This window comes from Jaculus jaculus, chromosome 10 (assembly GCF_020740685.1).
Source record: "Jaculus jaculus isolate mJacJac1 chromosome 10, mJacJac1.mat.Y.cur, whole genome shotgun sequence".
Lineage (NCBI taxonomy): Eukaryota > Metazoa > Chordata > Mammalia > Rodentia > Dipodidae > Jaculus > Jaculus jaculus.
The window spans coordinates 58,217,014-58,228,975 of NC_059111.1; the positions used below are offsets into that span (position 1 = coordinate 58,217,014).

At 37.1% G+C, this 11,962-nt stretch overlaps 1 pseudogene; it reads right to left on the bottom strand.

The window, feature by feature from the left end:
- Positions 1-5,462: 5,462 nt before the first annotated feature.
- Positions 5,463-5,951, bottom strand: LOC123464122 (annotated as a pseudogene).
- Between the last annotated feature and the right edge of the window lie 6,011 nt (positions 5,952-11,962).

Genomic DNA, 11,962 nt, shown 5'->3' on the forward strand with positions numbered 1-11,962 from the left:
GCCACAAGTGCTGGTCTTGAATTTGCATAAAGTGCCTTATGTATTTTGAAGTGTCCTCCCTTCTGACCCTCTGCTTGTCTGATGAGAATTGACTCATCTTTTATGTGTTTTTCATTCACCTTTTAAGAAAGTATTCTCATTTTTTTTTACCTTGGCATTTCCAATAAAATTATCATATAATATTTCACAGAAATTTGATCTTATTCCAAAACTCCTAGCAAGAACTTTATAGCAAAATAGATCAGGTAAAAAAATTAAAGCTGAGGTTCTTTCTTACCACACATGACTACTGGAACACAGAAAACAGGCACCTAGATATTGCTGTGGTTTGATAAACACATACTGCATGCAGTGTCTATTTATATTTGGAAATATTGACGAAAGCTTTTTAAATCTCCACAGATATATACACCTTACTAGTATTGCTATATCACTGTGCAATATTGTATGAGATAATTAAATTCATTCCTTTCAAATTTTATATCTTTCTAAATTATTAAATAATGTTAGTAACCATGTAACTAAAAGTTATCACTGGCTAATTTCTACTTGACAGATCTTTGAAAACATACACAATACAAAAAATGTCATAGGATAGTAGGCCATCTTTTCTAATAAAGTGAATTTCCTCTCAAGTTAGCATAAGTTACCTAATATTTTATACTTGCAACAACTATTACATTTTATGTATGATTGTAGTCTTATCTTCTATTTTTTGTCTCCTTTTGGCTCATATAATCATAATTTCAATTGGATTAGAGGCCCTCTCTATAGGAGGGAATTCATTTTTGGTTCTGAAAATCTAATCAAATCCTATGGTGTGTAAGTTTATAAGCTTAAGGGAAGGGATATATTATGCCCACCAAACTACTTGCTAAGTACTTATTATGTTTATGCCTTTATGTTAATGCCACTCCTACTTTTTGTTAGAGAAGTTTCATTTTACAGATGGTGGTGACCACTGAGGTGACTCAAAACTCATCAAAGTGCTGAAAAAAAGAGACAGTGGAATGTTTAGCACTAAGTGAGACATCCCTATCACACCTGCCAAGGCTCAGGGACCACTGCAAAAGACATGGCAGAAAAAAAATATAAAAGCCAAAGGAAGGGAATGAATGGTTTGCAACACTGTCTTCCAGTCACAAAGTGACCATACCATGCATTACCTCACAGTGGCAGATGCTATTTGCACATGACCTACCTAATTAATAGAAGAGGCAAAATGATGGCATCAAAATATAAAACAGACAAGTTGGAAAGAATAAGGGCTTCAGTAGAGAGGGGATAAGAAGAAGAGAATGATGGCATGAGTTTATGATTGGGGTATGTTGTGTGTATGTATGGAGGTTATGGTAGTTTGAATGTATGTCCCCCATAGACTAGGTGTTTAGTTGAACTTGTAACTTGGATCTCCAGACATCTGGCTGGAGAAGGTGTCACTGGGAGCTGATACTAGAGTCCAGCCCTAAGGTGTCACTGGGGTGGATCTGAATTCCAGCCAAAGTTGTTAAGAGAGCTGTTTGAGCACTGGGGTCCCACTGCGGCCAGTTTTACACTTGTTACTCTTGGTGTTTACTGGCTAGTGATGGTTTCTCTCATCTTGGATGTATGCAATCAGCTTCTTGTGCCACTGATGGGACTTCTATGCTGGATCCTCTCCTCCCCTGAACTGTACCTGGGTTAGATGTTCATCCCAGCAACTTGGAGAAGCAGAAGTTTTAATAAAGTGGAGATTGTGAAGATTAAATATGGAGTATCTGTGCCACATCCTGTCCAATTACTCATGAGGCCAAAGTTGACACCAATATCACATGAGAAAATTCAGTCAACTGACATAAATGAGCAAGATGTTCTCTGGAAGAAGATGGCAACACATTCATTTTGTTTAACAATGGTGGCTGAATTATACTCAGTGAGGGGAAATGAACAAATACTTCTTTCGGAAGTCTTAAGTGGGTAAGGTGCCTTGAGATTACTGATAAGTGTAAGGATCAATTTATCCCATTTTCTAAGAAAACAGATTTATAAAGATTTTCTTTGTCCCAAGAGTCTTGAAGAAAAGCTGAAATGGGGTTAGAGGGTATTATCTAGAGAAGTGTGTATTTTAGGAGCTTCAGAGTGGTACACACTACATTAAACATTGCTCTCCAAACACTGAAACCGCTACCAAAAGCCAGAAGTTCAGCTTCATCCACATTCACAACCTTAACTGCAACCTAAATGCAGTTAGTGGGCAATGGCTTCCACAGAAGTACACTGGGAAGTGAACTGTTGTAATGGTCAGAAGCCTTGCTGAACTTAGCATTAAGTAGGATAAAAATTAAAGAATGTGCAGCTAACATGATGCAAAATGAAAGATAGTAACTCACTCTCAGAATTGAAAAAGACCAGAGTAGCTTTAGATGCATAGTCAAACATAGCAAGATAAATCTAACAAAGTTACTTCAAATGTCCAATATCAGTAGAAAACAAATATCCACACTATAGATCATAGAGTTTTGGATAAATAATAGCACCTGAACAACAAAAGTCATTAAAGGACTGGGAAGATCATTCAGAGGTACATTCTTACAAAGCTCACCACCCTAGGGTTCAATGACTCAGTACTCACATAAAGCCAGATGCACAATACATGCTTCTGAAGTTCATTTGCAGCAGCAAAAGGCCCTGAGGCTCCAATTCTCTTCTCTCTTTTCTCTCCTCCCTCTATTCGTAAAAATATTTATTTTTGATTTTTTTTTTTTTTTTTTTTTGAGGTAGGCTCTCACTCTAGCTCAGGTTGACCTAGAATTTACTATGTAGTCTCAGGGTGGCCTCAAACTCACAGCAATCCTCCTACCTCTGCCTCACAAGTGCTGGGAGGTGTGTGCCAACACACTCAGTTCTCCTTGTAAAAATATTTAAATAAAAAAGTAATTAAAGAAAATATGACAAACCAAATTCACAAGTTTAATGAGGTATCCAAAGTACCTAACATGATGTCAAAACTATAGTGTAATATTTTCTCTGTAGTTAAGAACCAAAGTTCTTAAGGCTTTGGCTATGGTAAGTAAAATGTAGCTAGAAATCCCTTTGCCTCTGATGTAACAGGCATTGAATGGGGTACCTGCAGAAAATGTCTGTGGCCTGTTTATTACATTTGCTATCACAGGAGAATTGTAAAATACTGCAACACAGGAGGAGAATACACAGGAGAATGTCAAATACATATGGAAACCATAGAATCATGTAGACAGATTCTCCTCTGAAGAATACCAGAATTGTTCAGCTAAAGTCAAGAGATTCCAAAAAGCTAACCATTGATATTCACTGTTCTTGGGAGCCACAGTGTCCTGATGTCCTGCGGCAATAAAATCTGACTCATAGCATGCTAGAAAACAGTACCCCACCTCAAAGCCATAAATTAAACTTCCATGAATATTTATACAGGTTGTGCATTTATGTAGTAATACTAATTTCCCTATCATTCAAGAGCCATGGAATCTTACATGATTTTATGGTAGCTAAATATCTTCCATGAAAAGAAGAAGCCTTAGAAAAAGACAAAGCCTGCAGAGTATAAACCCAGTGAAAAAAGAAGCCTATTGCAACAAAGCAAAGCATATTGGTAGAGTATTCAACCTGTGGGAAATTTGGTTCACTAAGCTTCTTCAGTTCCCTAAATGTGCTGTGCTCTCTTGCCTGCAGGTCAGTGTACATACTGATCATACACAATACCCCTCCAGTCATCACTTCTCAAGGCAAGAATTCTGTGGTACTACATCCAGATATTTCCAATGTGCCCAGTCAGTATGTAATAGCACTTTCATGTTGTCACCTCCTCCTCTTTTGAGTTTCTCTTGGCCTAACATCTGTCAAACGTCATCAATTTTGGTTTACCTCTCTCCATCTTTCCATAACATCTAGGATATCTGAGTATCGCAACTGTGTCTGCCCTGTTCATAATTATTACTCAGCACTTACTTGATACACGGCTGGGACTCAGAAAGTAACACTTGAACAAATCACATAATTTATTTGTGTTCACAATCTATGTCAAAGATAACGCTTAATAAAGAAAGTGGCCAGTTTTCTTTCTTTTGTTTTTTTTACAGTGCTTCTTAAGAATTATTTATTTCCTTTCATGTGGATTTTTCTCCATATTGGTTTATGAATTCATTAAATATAGCCATTTAGGATTTTTGCTGTCACTGATCACTTTTACTAGTATAGGCAAGATTACATATAAACATTCTTTGAATGTTCTATGACTACTTTAGCATCCATTTTTTTTTTAAATTTTGAGACAGGGTTCTCATGTAGCCCAGGCTGGCTTTGAACTCACTACAGAACTGAAGCTGGCCTTGAACTCCTGACTCTTCTGCCTCTACCTCCTGAGTGCTAGGCATGTGCTACCATATCTGTCTTTAGCAAAATTTATGTTTTAAGAGTTAAAGAGTATCGTGTTATCAATGCTGACATTTTTAGGTATAACTTATGAAACATTTCTGACCCAAAAGCCTTACTATTGAGTCTCATTCCCACCTCACTATTTCCCTACTGGAAATAGACACACCCCACCCACTGTATTCATAAAGCAACATTGCCGCCCTTCCCTCCTTCCCTGGGCTGTTGTACACGTATAAAGTAAACGGGCAAAGACAAGTAAGTCACTCAAGTTAGCCAACAAAACAGCACTCATACCTACTCAAAACTTCTGAATGAAACAGCTTATGATACACTGTCAGTTAAGCAAATGAAGACTGTATTATACATACTATGTTCCTAACCTACTTCAGTGAGCCACATCTTTGGAAGAGAATTCATTTCAAAGGAAAAAAACGTCATCTAACATAATTATTAGTGTTTGTACAAACAAGTTGCAAACACTAATTCCAACATAGGAGGGATTTTACCCCCCAAGAAGAGTGCACTCTTTCATAGAAGTGTGTTTAAGAATTCCATACAAATAGAATACATACCTCACCACAAGAAGGAAGACATATTTTACATGACATAGAATATTTGGGGGATTTAATCAACTTGTCCCTCTAACAAAGTACTTGTTTTTTATTACAAACACTGAAGTCAGTTCTGTCTATGCAGTCACACAGTTCTAAAACGTCATCATTGGGGCTGGAGAGATGGCTTAGCGGTTAAGCGCTTGCCTGTGAAGCCTAAGGACCCCGGTTTGAGGCTCGATTCCCCAGGACCCACGTTAGCCAGATGCACAAGGGGGCGTATGCATCTGGAATTCGTCTGCAGTGGCTGGAAGCCCTGGCGCGCCCATTCTCTCTCTCTCTCTCTCTCTCTCTCTCTCTCTCTCTCTCCTTCTTTCTCTGTCTGTCACTTTCAAATAAATAAATAAAAATAAACCAAAAAAATTAAAAAAATAAATAAAACGTCGTCATGTGCAGCATGCCTGACTCCAAAGAAATACGTGATGTCACATTTCTTTCAGGAGCTGAAGTGATGGGATGAAACTATTGTCTGCTTTTCAGTGTTTCAACTAGCCATTCCATAGCCTCATCGAGGCCAGTGCCTTTGGTTGCTGATGTTTCAAATATTTGCCATTTTCTGTCTTTCACGGCAGGTAAACCAAGTGCATTTGCCATTTCTGAGGAAATCATAGCCTGCTCCATGTCCTGTTTATTTGCAAACACCACTAAAATGGCTTTTCTCAGCTCTTCTTCCTCCAACATGGCAACTAACTCTGATTTGGAAATGCCGATTCAGTCACAACTGTCCACCACATAAATGACTGCTTCTGTGTTTGAATAGTAACATCTCCAGTATGGTCTGATACTCCTCTGTCCTCCTAAGTCCCAAACTTGAAATTTAAGGTTTTTGTATGTCACTATCTCTACGTTGAATCCAATAGTAGGAATAGTAGTCACATCTTCTCCAACCTGTAATCTGTACAAAATTGTGGTTTTTCCAGCACCATCTAATCCCAAAATTAAAATCCTCATTTCCGGGCCGGAGAGATGGCTTAGCGGTTAAATGCTTGTCTTTGAAGCCTAAAGATGCCTGTTCGAAGCTCGATTCCCCAGGATCCACATTAGCCAGATGCACAAGGGGGCGCACGTCTCTGGAGTTCCTTTGCAGTGGCTGGAGTCCCTGGCGTGCCCATTCTTTCTCTCTCTCTGCCTCTCTCTCTCTCTCTCTCTCTCTCTCTCTCTCTCTCTCTCTCTCTCTCTCTCTCTCTCTCTCTGTGTCTGTCGCTCTCAAATAGATAAATAAAAATAAACAAAAAAAAATTTTTTTTTTAAATCCTCATTTCCCTGGTTCCAAAGAGACTGGAAAAATACTTGAGAAAAAGGCACCCATGATGAAGCCTTGCGTCAGCCCACGCTGCTCCTCAGATGAGGGCAGTGTAAGATTCCAGCTCCTGAGCAATCTCCTGTGCACGCTGCTCCGACAAGTTCCACGTCGTCCTCGTGGCAGGGACGGGGGCCCAGTTTTCTTAATAAAACTGGTGAGTGGCACTTGGGAAAGAAATTACAGCATGATCTATAGCTTTCTTGCCGCATAACAACTTTTTGTTGTTGTTCTTTCATGGTAGGGTCTCACTCTAGCCCCAGGCTGACCTGGAATTCACTATGTAGTCTCAGGATGGCCTCGAACTCACAGTGATCCTCCCACCTCTGACTCCTGAGTGCTGGGATTAAAGGCGGGCGTGACCACACCCTACACAAGTAACCACTTTTATGGACAGCTAATTTCTCCACAATTTATGTTGAGAAGCTAGCTGATTCCCTTGAAAAGAAAAAAAAATGACTAAATGTCTATAAATTTAAACTCACCTTTCTGATTTACTTGAAAAGAAAGGAAAAATTACTTGCGGCAAGATATTTTATGATCCCTTCATAATATATGAGCTATTAATAATCACAGTTCCAATATCAATTACCATGCAAAGTCATCCATAATATATTTGATTTAATATTACTTTCAGATTCCTAGTATGTTTGCATTCCCTATATTTGGACTTTATCCCTTCAAAAATTGACTTGCCTTCTTTATTGGAAAATTTGGGGTAAAAAGGGAAGACATTCATATTTCAGTTATGAGAAAAGGAAGATTCTTTAATTATCACTTTCATACTATAAAACAGACCCAAGTAGCATATTAGTTATAAGCCAGCAACACTAGGTCTCCTTTACTCACTTTATAACAGTGACAGAATTATTAGTTAAAATTAAACTCACTTTTATATCAGGGGAGACAGCAACATTACTTTCAATATTAAACATAAAAGTTATTCAGACATTCTAGAACTGGAGAAAGCTTTTAAAATGGGTTTAAGGTGATGGATGCAAGATTGTCTGTACATGTGTTTAATAGAAATCATGATTATCAACCAAATTATACTTTGGAAGGGCAATCATTTCATCACTGCAATGCAGAAATACATTCTCCAGTCTACTAAAAATTACCTTGTAGGTAACAGTATTTTTAAAGTTGTACAGAGTTCCAGTTACTACTTTGCAATTGTATCATAAGTAAAACTGCTGCAACTATGAAACTATGTCTCGACTTAAACAAAAGACATCACAAATTATATGTGAAGTGTATGTGTGGATGTGTGGATTATGTATATTCACATACTGGAAACTTGGATTGAAAACAATTTACCATCAAAATATGTTATCAAAGGAGAACAGAACATCTAATGGGGAATCAAGTAGATTCTCCTTTGAATTTTCTGTCCTACTTACAAGATTTCTAGAGAACATTTGCCTAAACACAGATCAGTGGGTTTATGTCAGAGAAGATATTTTCTTTCTATCACCTAATCAAGCAAAGGACTAAAACGAGTATAACCCTATGCTAAACTGTGCTTCCCTCTTTCAGGTTGCCATTGTCATTGAAGATGGTAGGATATGTCGTCTCCACTTATCAATAGCCTTGGGAGTTGGGGGCTGTCCCTGGAAATTCTGTGCAAAGATGAAAGGTCACTGTATCAGCAAGTGTGTTGTCTATGGTATTAGCTATCTATTGCACAGTGATAACCAAAATAATAACGAGAACAACCTAAGGGTGAAAACATCTTTTGGTTCATGGTATTAGACATGTCCATCAATCATGGTAGTGAAGGCATGGTGGAGAAGAGGAGTACATGTCATGTGTTGTGGCAACAGAAAACAGTAAACACAAGAAAAGCACTAGGGATATGCACCACTGACCTACTTCCTTTACTTATACCCTTCTTCCAATCTTTCATCACTACCCAATAATGCTGTTGTATTATAAATCAATGAAGGAATCAATTCATTTATCAGTCATAAAATTCATGATCTAGAAATTTCTGGATATGCTATTACACACACCCCAGAAGTGTGCCTTACAAATCTCCTAGGTATTTTTCAATTTAATCTTCAAGTAGTCAGAATATGGATTGGAAGGCTGTGGTTTAGAAAAGAGTGGGAATCAAATTGAATACCACCAGGCTGGAGAGATGGATTAGCAGTTAAGGTGCTTGTCTGCGAAGCCTAAGGAGCCATGTTCAACTCCCCATGTGCCACATAAACCAGACACCCATGTTAACACATGCACAAGGTTGCACATGTGCACAAGGTAGCACATGTGTCTGGAGTTCAACTGCAGTGGCTGGAGGCACTGGTGTACCAAATCTCTCCCCCCCCCCATTTCCTAAAAAGGCCCATCTGTTGGGCTTGCCTCAAAAAGTTTATAAAAATTGAATACCACCTACAACTAAAATTTTAGGTCATGGAGTATTACAGAAATTACAGATTTTTCTTTTTAGAAATATCAATGAGTATAGAAAAAAGCACAGATTTCCTGGAGGAATAAAATCTTAATTAAATGGCTTAATTAAAAATACAGTTCCATCATTTTAAAATATAAATATGAAAATCTCACTTTTTCCATATGGTAGAATAAGAAGCTAAGGCAGAGAAAATTAAGTGACTTTTTTATATTCATAGAAATGGTAACATTCCTACCTTTTCAGAATACTGTAAAGATTGGAGGAATTAATATACAGAAAAGTCTTAGAGGAGCATTTAGTAAATATTAAACTCTTAGCTATAATATATATGGATATACTGATATTCATTTTTATCTTAAAACAATCTAGAAATATAGAAAAGCTATGGGAAATCAAAATATCCTTTTATTTTTCCTGAGACATTTGAGAATAGATTGGCATCCTCACACCCTATTATTCCATATTCTTAGTTTATTCTTTAGTGCATTATACACCTATTTTAATAACTTTGCTGGAGTTTGTAGAAATTGAGTCTTCTACATAACTGTAATGTAGCCATCAGAATCAGAAAATCACCAATTGTATGCCATACAACAGAGCATCTGATCTGATTCAAACATTTACATTTGCCCCAATAGCCCTCTGTAGTAAAAAGCACCCAGATGAGGATTGCATGTACATTTGTTGTTGTCATTGTCTTTGTCTGACTTTCGTGACCTTCCCAACCCTTATATTAAAGTTCAGTGGTTTATAAAATGTCCCTCTATTTGGCTTTTTATGACATATTTTCATATTAGATTCAGGTTTCAAATATCTCACAACAATATATCAGAAGTGATACTGTATTCTCACATTGTATACTATAAGTATACATATTTTGATTTGTCTTGTTGGTGGTTTGAGCTGTGAATTGTTACATACTGTCCATCAAAATGCACTAGTAAAATGTTACAATTTGTAGTTTATAAATATTTGGATGGAACATCAACATGATCTAATGGAAATGTCCTATTCATCATCAAGTTTTCATTGTACTCATTTATTAATTTAGTAGATGTGGACTTATAGATTGATATTAAATTCAGCAGATTACAACTAATTGTTACCAGTGCTTATTTTGATATTTAAGCCTGAACTAGAGACCATATAACATGACCAAATCATTCTTTATTCAATTCTTTATTTTATGATACAAGATGGTCCCAGCTTATTTTATATATTTCCTTCCTCAGTCCATTAATGAGCCATTTACCCAAGAAAACTTAGCTTTATTTTAGTGCAAAATAGAATTGACAAATGTTAGCATGTTTCTTGTTATAACTGTGCCCTATCACACTACAGAGACAAAAGAAAGGAATGTAATTTCATTTTAAAAAAAAAGAGAGCTAAGCAATACCTTCAATTCTAGTCAAATGCATTGAGATCCATTTTAATCTTCTGTCTTTCCTTATTTGCATGTTCTCTGTGAGAAAAGTAAACACCACAGGTGGCATTAACCAAACAATACAGAGGACAATATATTAAAGAAAACAAAAGCCATGAGAAGAACAGTTTCTGAAATACCTTGCTTCTTCAGATACTCTAAAATCAGAAAATATAAAGAGAAAGAAATTGAGGGGAATTCTATGTAAGTGATGAATGACAGAAAGAAAACTCAAGTTGTGCATATAATGGAGAATACAAAGGCCTTCTTTCACTTGAAAAATATTAGCCATCAGACAGACATATAAAGTAGGAGGAAAATTGACAGACACATCAAATAAAGTTAAAAAGTCTAGAACTTTACCATCATTCTGAAACTTCTAAACAATGAAATATAATCATTGAGATCAAAGCTGAATGACAGAGAAGAATAAAATGTGGTTTGCTATGAGAGAGTTGCCAAAGGAATGGGGAATCTGGACACTTGTGTGCCACTGGGAGTGCAGGAGTCAGGAGATCTGAGTTGAAGAGCAGTCCACTGATGCCTAGGAAACTCAGGAGCTCATTTTTTTGACTCAGATAAGAAGAAACAAGGTTATAACTTTTAATAAAGTTCATTTTTTTTTTTTTGGCTTTTTCGAGGTAGGGTCTCACTCTGGTCCAGGCTGACCTGGAATTAACTCTGTAGTCTCAGGGTGGCCTCTAACTCGTGGCGATCCTCCTACCTCTGCCTCCCAAGTGCTGGGATTAAAGGCGTGCGCCACCACGCCCGGCTTAGTTCATTGTTTTTGTTATTTTAGTAAATATATGATTATAATCTCAAATATGAAATATATATTTATCAAGTCACTCTTGTATCAGTATAAGTCAAGAAAATTTCAGGTACCTAATTTAGCTTTCATCACCATTGTTTAAATATCTAATCAATAATAAACTAACATGATCATTTATAAATTTATTTTAGTGCATTCACTCCATAAAATGCAGGTATCTTGCTTTTACTCCAATAAGATTATTAAGTAAAATATGCCATAACTTAGATTTTCACAGGTTTTTGTTCTTTTGCTGATAATATTAAGTTGTACAACATTTTGAAGATACTATAGTTCTTACACATTTCATGAATGGGAATATATAGTAATTTCTCATAGTTAAAGAAATGTAAACTGGGGCTGGAGAGATGGATTAGTGATTAAAGCATTTGCCTGCAAAACCAAAGAACACTGGTTCGATTCCCCAGGACCCACATTAGCCAGATGCACAAGGGGGCGCACATATCTGGAGTTCATTTGCAGTGGCTGGAGCTCCTGTTGACCCATTCTTTCTCCCTCTCTCTCCCTCCCTCTCTCTCTCTCTCTCTCTCTCTCTCTCTCTCTCTCTCTCTCTCTCTCTCTCTCCCTCTCCCTCTCCCTCTCCCTCTCCCTCTCCCTCTCCCTCTTTCTCTGTCAAATGAGTACATAAAAATAAAATGTTTTTAAAAAGTTTTTTTAAAGAAATGTAAACTGGAGGATATGAGTCAGCCATTATTGAAAACTATTTCTTTTTGGATAATGGTACACCCAGAAGTTATAGATTGTTATAAGAAAATTTTCAGTGACTGGGATCGGATACCTTCCAATGAGTTGTTAGCCAGGGAGATCCTTAATAACCCCAAAACATTACACCATTTCCAAGTTTCTTGGTTTCTCACCAGGAATAGTTGGTTAGACCCTATTGCTGAGGATTCCACATTCTTGGGCTACAAGTTCACTGAGAAAACAAGCTAGAATTGAGCTGAAAACCCCCTCCCTGTACAGCAGCTGACATAAAACTGGACAAAGCTAAGTT